This window comes from Pseudophryne corroboree, chromosome 7 (genome assembly GCF_028390025.1).
Source record: "Pseudophryne corroboree isolate aPseCor3 chromosome 7, aPseCor3.hap2, whole genome shotgun sequence".
NCBI classification, from domain to species: Eukaryota; Metazoa; Chordata; class Amphibia; order Anura; family Myobatrachidae; genus Pseudophryne; species Pseudophryne corroboree.
Genome location: NC_086450.1, coordinates 387,698,893 through 387,710,167, shown reverse-complemented (window position 1 = coordinate 387,710,167; position 11,275 = coordinate 387,698,893). Strand labels below are relative to the sequence as shown.

The following is an 11,275-nucleotide window of genomic DNA, read 5'->3' as shown; positions in this document are numbered from 1 at the left end:
TGCAGTAAAGTTTATTGATCCAAAATCTTACTTAATAAATCTTGGTGCACCAGCAAGACTCGGGAGTGCAGCCTCATTGTACTCTATGCACAGCTTGGAAAACTGAAGGAGGGCACTGAAGCAAATATTCAAATCATAACAGGATGAGTGCTGGGTACACAGCTTACATATAATATTTTTTATTCTATAACTAGGGTCACATCCTGCTGTCCTTGTCTCTGTAGTCCGCAGGGACAGGGGGTGTCTGTGCTATGGATTCACATAATATATAACCACTCCACCTAGTGTCACATGGTTACATCCCTTAATGACATGTGACCACACCCACGGCGCGCAGGCACAGTACCACTGAGAAAAAAATTCTGTGTGCACCACTGGTGTCAGTAAGAAGTGTCTCTCAGTAAGTAGTGTCTGTGTCAGTACATTTTGCATGGTGTTTGTGTCAAAAAGTTTTGTGTTGTGCGTGTGTGTCAGTAAGTAGTATTTTTGGCAGTATGTTTTGCATTGTGTGTGTGTGTGTGTGTGTGTCATACTTGCCTACCTGACCCTCTCCATGAGGGAGAAAATGCTCTGTTCCTGGACTTTCCTGGTAATGTATGATTGCCATCACCTGTGGTGAGCTAGTTAATTGATAAGAAAGGTGTTTCACCACAGGTGATGGCAATCATACATTACCAGGAAAGTCCAGGAACAGAGCATTTTCTCCCTCATGGAGAGGGTCAGGTAGGCAAGTGTGTGTGTGTGTGTGTAAAAGTGGTGTCTGTCAGTAATACCTCTTTCACACCGCAAAAATAACCTGGTATAGACCGGGTATATTGCCGGGTCGACACGTTTCGATGTGCGTTGTGAAAGGAGTCATGGGCGAATTCCGGGTCGCCTAACCCAGTAATTCAACACGGGAATAAAGAAGGGTTATTCCCGGGTTAAATACCAGGTCAGATGCAGTGTGAATGGGTCATCCGGGACCCGTTCACTGCATAGGGAGTGGCGGCGCGCATATTATCTTATCTCCCAACACCGCCTCCGCACCCGCCCCTGATGCCGACTCCGTCTCAGCCCACGGATGGCAACCCGACCCGGCAAATTGCCGGGTCGGGTTGGCGGTGTGTAGGGTCAAATGCCGGGTCCCACCCAGGAGTGGACCCATTTCCAATTCCCAGGTGGGACCCGGCATTGTGATGTGAGAGCGGTATAAGTATTGTGTTGTTTGTGTGTGTGTGTGTGTGTGTGTGTGTGTGTGTGTGTGTGTGTGTGTGTGTGTCAGTAAGTAATGTCTGTGTCAGTAAGTTTATCTGTGTTGTGCGTGTGTGTCAGTCAGTAATATCTATCAGTAAGTGGTGTCTGTGTCGGTAAGTTTTGTGTTGTGCGTGTGTGTTAGTAAGTAGTGTCTGTCAGTAAGTGGTGATTGTGTCAGTAAGCTTTGTGTTGTGTGTGTGTCAGTAAGTAGTGTCTGTCAGTAAGTGATGACTGTGTCACTCACATGGCATAGTCCACACCCCCTATTTAGACCACACCCACACCACACTGATCACACCCCCACATCACTAGTCACACCACCGCAGCGCTTGTCACACCTCCTGCCGAGGAAAACAATAGGCTCTTCCTAAATTTCAGCTCCAGGCCCGTATGGACCTTAATCTGGCACTGGCGGTGGCATATGGGTTGGTCAGCAGTTCTGAAAAATCATCAGGAAAATCACAGAATATATAATTTCTGAGAAATGTGGCTAAATAGATGAATGTTATGTGATAGCTATCATTATTTCAATTGTTAAACAGCAATTGGTAGCTGATTTTTCCTCAGGGGTGGCATTGCAGTGTTGCAGGGCCATGGTGTCAGGAACACAGGTGGGTCCGGAGTGTTTTTGGGGTAACCGCGTGACATCACAAGTGCCAGACTGTGACAGGTAAGATGGCCAACCTGCGCCTGCCTTTGCAGCCAGGCAGGGGGGCATCCCTTATTTTGCGGGGACAGCGATGCAATTGAATTGTGATTGCATCGCTGGTGGCCATTTGCAAAACTGCAACTGATTCCAAATAGGGGGCCTAATTCAGACCTGATCGCTCCTCTGTGTTTTTGCAGAGGTCTGTGATCAGATAGCCACCGCCCATTGAGAGTGAAATCCTGCCCCGTGCGACCTTGCGAATGCATGCGTAAGCCATGCAAAAACATCGCCAGACAGCGGACAGCTGCAAATCCGTTCGCAACTCACTCACCATCTAATGATTTTTCCAGTCTGTTCAGTCTGCGTGTAGCCCAGGACTTACTCCTACAGTGAGATACAAACAGGCTGTTCGGGGCCGGAGCTGACGTCACACACTCTCCCAGAAAATACTTGGGAACACCTGAGTTTTTCCTGACACACCCGGAAATCGGCCAGTTACCACCCACAAACGTCCTCTTCCTGTCAATCACCTTGCATATGCCTGGTGATCAAAATTTATGCACCATTCTGTCGCTGTTTGGCATTGCCCTTGCGCATTGCAATGCATATGCATGCGCAGTTGTTCGATAATCGCCCGCTGTGCAATTTCGCACAACAGCGATCAGGTCTGAATCGAGCCCAGGGTCCATAGACCATTGTACTTCTGCAGTGAGTGAAGAAAACTAACATTAATTATTAAGAGTTCTGCCAAAGATAAATATTTGCAACAACCAAATTAGCACTTTTTAAAAATGATCTCATTTTATTTGGCTTTTGCCAAAACCTGCTTACAGCTCTGATCATTTATAAAACCATTCAGAAGTTGATTAGTGCACACTGCCATATTCTATAAATGCATCCTTGTCATTAAGCTGGTTTACTACATAACTGACCTGTCTGCAGCAAGGTTTTTTTACATCTATGTTACAGGTGACATATCACCCTGAAAAAACCCATACAATTCGAGACAACAACGTATGTCAGAGACGTTTTCAATTCCCAGATCAGTATTGATACATTTTCTTTTATTACTGTTCTGTGACCAAATGGCTGTCTTCTGCTCACTTAATTTTGCTTTTTTTTATTTTTTATTTTTTATTTTAGAAGTGTTGCAATCTAGTGATTCATTATATAGACACAATGCTAGTCGTTTACAGGCTCTGGGGGAAGTGGCCCAGGATAGGCAGCAGGTACAGTACGGGGAGGGCTGTGGATTTCTGACTCGGCCAAAGTCCTGCAGAGCAGGTAGAGCAGAATAGGAGGAGATTACACCTGGCTGGAGGCGGGCAGAGGAGAAACAGGAAGGGGGAAGCTTTCCCATATCAGATCCCTGGAGAGTCCTCTGAGACCCATGAATTATCCCAGCACTCACACCAGAGGAAACTTTGTCACTCTGACGCTGAATATAACCAGGAGTGTAGCCCCCTCCTGCAAAGAATCACACTACTACTTCTGCTGTTCATAGAGGTACAGTATGACATTTACAACACTTATCCCCATATATCCTGGTCAGTTAAACAGATTACCAAACCACCTCTGCTCTCACTGACACCTGTCTCCCTGGGCTCTGGACAATCAAGAGTGTGTGTGTGTATATATATATATATATATATATATATATATATAATCTATCTTCCCTGACACCCCATTGCCTCTATGTGTGTGTTTTGATTATGAGACCTGTGGCTGTACAACTTTTATGGAACTACAAGTACCAGCATGCTCTACTAACCAGCTGGAAAGTTAGTTTGCATTGTGTATTGATAGCGAAGCACATGTATTGCTGTGTTTGTCTGAATAAGCTTATTTACCTATCAAGCCCTTTGTTACCATATTAAAGCCCAGTATACCTGGGAAGCCCCTGAGAAGTATCAGACAGGGATGGGACTATATGTCAGTCTGCTCTATGTGTTTGATGTTAAACCTTCAGCTATTAATCTGTGCATCATTTGGGGCAGCCTGGCTTTCATGTCAGCTGCTGCATTGTTTAGGGAGATTTGGGAGAACCAATGTGAGTTTATATGGCTGCATCAGACATCAGTCAGGTTCCTCATCATTCCTACTGAAGTATTGGCCATTAGAATATAGCCGCAATATAACTTCTCATGAGTCTTATTGGCTGTCCTCTTGTGTACATGTCGTATTCAAAAACATTTAGAATAAAGTGGATACTGTCATATTAAGCTGAAAAAACTATTGGATTCATTGGGAAAGCTACTGTATGTGTAGCGGGCAAAATAAGAGTACTTACTGTAGAAGCAAAGTTCAATTAGTAACATTAATTGAAACTAAAAGAACTCTGATTTTGAACATACAATATTTAAAGGCAATGTACAACCTGGGTAATATAAATCGGTTTTCTATGCTGGCCTTGGTGATATAATTTATGATGTTAAGCTTCATGATTACCACTATGTAAAAGGCATTTGTTTTTCTTTAACATGTTTACCTTAAAAAAATGTTACCTATAACGTAACTTTATTATTGGTGGTATTTATTTCTTTTTTTGGTGTCTGTCTGTCTGTCCGTGCCAAAATCAATACAGTATAAACCAGAGGTTCTCAAACTCGGTCCTCGGGGGCCCACACAGTGCATGTTTTGCAGGTAACCCAGCAGGTGCACAGGTGTATTAATTACTCACTGACACGTTTTAAAAGGTCCACAGGTGGAGCTAATTATTTCACTTGCGATTCTGTGAGGAAACATGCAAAACATGCACTGTGTGGGCCCCCGAGGACAGAGTTTGAGAACCTCTGGTATAAACCATAGTGCAGGTTAACTGGGCAGCAACAAATGTATTTTTCTACTCCTACCTGGGACTATGGGCCTAAATCAGGTCACATCGCAAATGCAATGTGACCGCAATTTTTGAGTAGGGCCTGCTGTGCACACATGCAGGTCCCGTCCTACGCATGCACTTAATGCAGTCGGCCCGCAATAACTGCAAATACCTCTGCCTGATTGACAGGCAGAGGAGTTCACGGCGCGGGTGGGGGGGCGAATACAGTAGGTACTGCTGTACATGTATTTTTGGATTAACCATGATTTTGGTTATTCATGCAACCTTGGGGGATTACACCAGATAATTCAGGTTCTTCTGTATTTTAAAATAGAGCACCTGTATTGTCTCTAATCATGCCTCAGCCTAGCATTTATTCCAAATGATGTGTTTATTTAATGCCTTTAAGGGGGCAGTATGACAGACAACATGAAGACATACATATGTTGTATATGTGAAGAATACATATTCCATGCATCCAGTAAATAATACAGTGTTTTACCCTATTATGGAGGGACTATCTTATTGTTTTCTGGGGTGGGGTTTCTGTAAGTGTGAATAAAACTGTTTGTTCAATAACTATCCTGCCATGTCAGCCCCTTCTTAAATCCGCACCTCATTGCTAGCATAATATATATGCCATATGAATGGATGTTGTCTTATTACATGAAAGTGTCCATCCCTTACTACAGCGGCCTATGTCTGCGTAGTGTCGGTCAAGCCTTAAGTTCATACTACTCTCTAACCACTAGCCAAACACTGCAGTGTTTACAGTCTACGCTCACTTACGTATCCTGTTAACACTCTTTTGCACACAAGGCTCTGTGTATATGAGTTGTTGTCATGCTTATTGGAGCATTTTGCTGGAAATACAGTTTTCGGGTTTCCCTTTTTTGTCAAATCATGACAGAAGCCATCAGACTCGCACACTCCACAGGTCAAGTTCACAATGCAGCTAAAACCATTGTAAATATTACCAGGTTCTCTGTATTGACAGAAATCAAAGCACCGTTCAAAGATAATTTTGTTATTTTAAATTCCTTCTATACCAAGTTACTGTCCGCATATATCTGCTCCTCTATTTGTCCAAGCTTTGCAGGGTAAAAACTAAAATAGTGTCTCAATACAAGACTAAAGTCCTCTTCTTGAGTCTTTCCTGTGTCTGGACTACAGTGGGTTATAGCTTAGTTGCCGGTTCCTGTATGAATGGTCGACCATGTTATGGTCGACAGTCATTAGGTCGACCACTATTGGTCGACATTGACATGGTCGACACGGACACATGGTCGACACATGAAAGGTCGACACGTGAAAAGGTCGACATGATTTTTTAAACTTTTTTTGTGTCGTTTTTTGCGGAAAGTGACTGGGAACCCCAATTAGTGCACCGCGTCCCCTCGCATGGCTCGCTTCGCTTGCCATGCTTCGGGCATGGTGCCTTCGCTCCGCTACTGCTTCACTCGGCACAGATTACCGTTCCAATCGTAGTCCACGTGGATCGTAAAGTATGGAAAAGTTCCCCAAAAGAAAAAAAAGTTAAAAAACTCATGTCGACCTTTTCATGTATCGACCTTTCATGTGTCGACCATGTGTCCATGTCGACCATGTCAGTGTCGACCAATAGTGGTCGACCTAATGACTGTCGACCATGTGAACGGATACCGTAGTTGCCTACCCTCCCGCATTCTGCAGGAGACTCCCTGAAATAGCAACAATCTCCCTGATTCCCAGAATTGTTCATAAATCTCCCTGATTATACCATATCCCCCCAAAAATGATATTGAGATATATATATATATATATATAATATATATATTTCAAATGGGCTCATCAGTGCCATTCCCCTGCATTGGTTATAAGGCACAATGATCCCTATGGCTACCTGAATTTTAAATAAGGTTTCTTGTGGCCACTTACAGTATATGGAACCTCTTGTAAAGCACAATACACAAACAAATCCTGAAAACCATCAGTGTCTTTTCTTCAACAAGTAGATCTTACTAACTTCGAGGCTCATTTACATTTGGATCATACTTGCCTACCCTCCCGGAAAGGCTGGGAGCCACCCGAAAATCGGGGGGCTCTCCTGGCCCCCCGGAAAGGTGGGCAAATGTCCCAGTTTTCCTGGCAGCCCCTGCACTCCCCCCTCGGCTGCCCACAGCAGAGAACAAGTGGGCGGTCCGAGGGGGATACGATGACAATATTTGCGTCATCGTAGCTCCGCCCCCTGCTGTACAGTGCCTGTTTTCTCGGCACTGTCAAGCGGGGGCAGGGCTACAATAATGTGACTATGGTGCCACGCCCCCGGATCGATCGCTCGCTTTCCCTGACGGCCACGCCCCAGACCGCCCACATCGCCACCGGACACGCCCCCATTAGCCTACCACGCTGCAGCCTCCTGGAGGATGGTGCAGCAAGGTAGGCAACTCTGATTTGAATGTAAGTCATTTTTATGACACGCCTTCCAGATGTAGGAGAACACGTCCGCGCTGACAGGTGTTACGGTCACAATCTCCCTGAAATGCTTTTTCAAAAGTAGGCAAGTATGAGTTATAGCAACATGAAATCACTTGCAACAATACAGAATATGCTGATGTGGTTCTGCAGCATTATAGTAATACTAGTTTAACGGAGCCGGGTCAACTTAGTCACTTACTGTAGCTCCACCCCTCTCTGCTGTCATCCAGCTCGTCGTTGCTCCATCATAGCCCCGTTGTGTTTCCACCACTTCTTCTAAAGGCTGTCCCGTCTCTTCTCGCAGTAGAAGCTATTCGTGCAGACACATTGAGGAGATGGGACAACCGTACACAATTATTATATAGATATAGGGGCCCATTTATCATTAATCACATTCAGTGCGATGTGGGCGTGATATTGGTGCCCAGGATCGCATTGCAATATGAATTTACTTTGGGTAAATGTATTAACATGCACCCACAGGGACGTCCCTGCGATGTGCTGTAAGGGCTGCCTGGGGTTCTGCGCGGTCCTACTGACCGCACATACACAGCAGCCTTTTTTTACGGCGGATGGTTCCTGGGGAATTCTCTTGAACTACATCCGCGATGTGTAGCTGATAGGCTATAATGGGCTACTGCCACATTTAGATGGCGGTAGTTTCGGGGGCCAATCTCCAGAATGTTTTGGATTTCGGATGTTTGGAAATCTGGCAGCATCACAGCCCCCATAGAAAGATATGGGGGATGAGGCTGCCGAGGGGAATGGAGGAATCGCAGCAGGTATCGGAGATATCTACTGTGGTCCCCCTGTGATACATTCAGGGGATACTTAATGTGTGCTGTGTTTTCGGAGAAATAAAATTAAAAGTGGGCCCTTTAGAGAGGTATAATATCATAATGAAAGCTCAAGACACCACATATCACATGGACACCAAATAAACACTAGCCACAAGAGTAAACTAAAAATGAATAGCGCCTTCATTGAAAGTGGCAATATAAATAATCTCTATACATTCATCATTGGCAACCATTCCGTTATCTTTCAGTGCTTGTACTGCTGGAAATTATATTAATAATGTGATGTTATGGTAAATCTGCCACTGTTTCACCAAAAAGATTCATTCAAATGTAGGTATACCTACTGTACCTTTTTGAATATGTTCACATCTAGAATAACAGGCATCATAAACCGTATAGTGGCTTCTACAGATGACACTACAGACTTATTTTTGCAATAAAACCTAAGAACGACTTATTAATTGAAATATAAAAATGTTACATTAGGTTATTTCACTGTTTTTATAGGGAAGGGATGTATGTGAGGGCCAGTAGGTGGCGTGTCATAAAAAAATAAAAAAATACAGTGAATAAAAAATTCTTATATTAATTTATGAAACATACATCTATACCTGCATTGTACTTTTATGTAACGATCTGTCTATAGTTTGCCTTTAAACTTTAAACTTGCTTTGCAAGTATAAATGGATTAGGCCAGGCAGTCGATGTGTGTTGAGGTGAAGGTGAACGGGCACAGGAGACTTGCTGCGAATGTAGAAATCTATTGTCAGCAGGGTATTCAATATTTGTGTCTTCCCATTTAACTGTATTTGACAGTGCAAAATGTCATCCACTCTCCTAAATGTACATCAGAGCCGACCCAATCTATAAATGCCTTGATAGATACTGAATACAATAGAAAACCATTAGAAGTGTCTGTGTGTGGTTAGTGCATCGGCTAAATACCTTCTAGATTGATCAAGTCACTTGGCTGTCTGACACACAATCAATCTACATATCTTCCTTTGTATGGGCACATATTGTTCAGTGCTACTTTATCTGTTAGTGCAGATAGGCCCAGAAATGATGTGTTGTAGGCTAGAAATGTAAATGTGTTTATGAACTACAGTACAACTCCTAAGGGCAGATTCAATTGCGGGTGGGGAAATTTAGAAAACTCTGCGGCGTGGGGGTTTTCCCACAGTCGCGGAGTTTTGCTATTCAATTAGGAGACTGAAAATGGGATGTGGTGATTTCTAGAGAAATCACGCGTCCTCTTTTTTTTTTTTCCTTCTTCTCGTACCTCCAGAGCAACTCTGATTTTTCCTAAAAGTGTTAATTTTAGAAAAAAATCACCGGGACTTGCTCTGGGACCCCAGAATTTCCAATTAGCTTAATTAGTCTGTAATTACCTTCAGAAGCGGTGTATTCTTCATTCAGTGTCTGGAGCACGGTCTGGAGCAGCTGTATGTAGTGCGTGTGGAGTGTGCATAAGTGTCTGTGTCCCTTAGTGTAAGTGTAATTCCCCACCACCACCGGAGCCGGACGCTGGAAGAACTACATCTCCCAGCAGCCCCCTCCCCAGTCGGAAGATGGATGGGAGAGCAACTCTTTTTTCTTTTTTTTTTCCATGTGCTGCAGGGTGATCAGCAGTGAAATCTCTATGAGCGCACATAACCAAGGTAATCCAAAATTGGGCATGAGGTAAGCAAGGTTACCCGCTAAACCTCCCTCAAAATTGAATCCCCCCCCATGGCTTTTTTAGCCAGATAAGATTTTGTTATACTTCTGCCAGCAGAAACTAATACCCGTTTCAGACAGGATGCAGTTAATACCGCTAGTCGGGATCCCGGCGGTCACAATGCCAACGCTGGAATCCTGATAGGTGGTGAAATTCTCAGAAAGGGAAAAAAAGAACCTCTGGCGAGCGCAGTGAGCCACCGTGCCTGCAGCGGGGCGAGCACTTTCTAGCGCTCGCACCGCTACCGGCATAGTGGTGGTTGGGATGCTGCTGTCGGTATACTGACGGCCGACATCCCGGCCACCGGTAATTCATACTGAACCCTTTCAGACATATCCCTGGCAAATACACGCTCTGACCCGGGTTTTTCAAGATGGTTGTAATCCAGGTCCCAGCTCAGAGAACCTCTTTCACACTACACCGCAGACCCAGGTTTTTGCTTGGGTCGACCCCTTTCACATATCTGCTTTGTCTGCCCTGGCATTCAGCATGAAGTCATTTGAGATGACACTTTTTTGCTCACAAAAATGAGGTAATGCACACTGAGTGAACACTGCATTGCTGTAATCATAGCCGATGCGTTACACATGCATACTTGCCTACTTTCTTTCTTTTTCTCCTCTCCGGGAGAAGCCCGGAGAGGAGAGGCAGCGGGTCACTTTGGGGGGCAGGACCGGACTGTCATGTTATTAGGCCCCTCCCCCAAGCCAGAGAAATGGTTGTAATTCACGGGTCCGTAGGTAGGGGCTTTAACCACATCCCCTTTCCAACGCTGATGTCCTGTCCTGCCCGATCCAGTAGGAAGCGGACGGATTGCGGAAGAGTCACACACCCTTCTGGGGCTGCGGGGGATTACCCCAAAAATCAGTAGTCTCCCGCAGCTTCCGGGAGGGTTGGCAAGTATGCAATGCACATGTGTAGCCCGGAGTTCCTTGTTTTCAGCGGCGGTCTGATGCAGCTGCTCCCACTGTGCTACATTGCACAGTTTTACTAGTTTCAGGAGGAGAATATTGATAGAGTTGCTATAAACCATGGGTCTTCAACCTGTGGCTCTCCAGCTGCTGTGGAACTACACACCCAGCATGCCCTGCCTGAGTTTTAGCATACCTTAAAAGCAAAACTGTGGCAGGGCATGCTGGGATGGGTAGTTTCACAGCAGCAGCAGCTGGAGGGCCACTGGTTGAAGACCCATGGCCTTTATGTCCTCCTTTCCAAGCACTGACCATCGCTCCCACACCTGCTTATCTTTGCAATGCGCCATTTTCTGATCTCTGCTGTCTGATGCTCATCTGTAATAGCCCCAGGCAGACCCAAACAGCCAGTTGACTCCTCCTTGGCATGACCTGGGTCACACCATCCAGACATAAGCCAGGGCAATGACCTGGGTTGCAAGATCAGGGAATAACCCTGGTTGATTGTAGGATCGCGGACCTGGGACTGTCAGCCCGGGTCTGATCTTTTCAGACATAAGCAGGACCCGGGTAGACTCCACTTGCCGCAGCAAATTCCTGTGTCTATGGCTATGTCTGAAAGGGGTGTGAGTAATGTCACACAGGATAACCTGAAAATAGCTACTGTGCTGTAACCAACTACTA

General features: G+C 45.0%; 1 protein-coding gene across 1 annotated transcript in view; it reads left to right on the top strand.

Annotated features, from left to right (window-relative positions):
• The first annotated feature begins 3,083 nt into the window (after positions 1-3,083).
• Positions 3,084-11,275, top strand: part of TMEM184A (transmembrane protein 184A) — a 61,632-nt gene continuing 53,440 nt past the window's right edge. The window contains exon 1 of the mRNA XM_063934598.1: positions 3,084-3,391. The gene's annotated coding sequence lies outside the window, so the exon portion shown is untranslated. The remainder of the gene's footprint in view (positions 3,392-11,275) is intronic.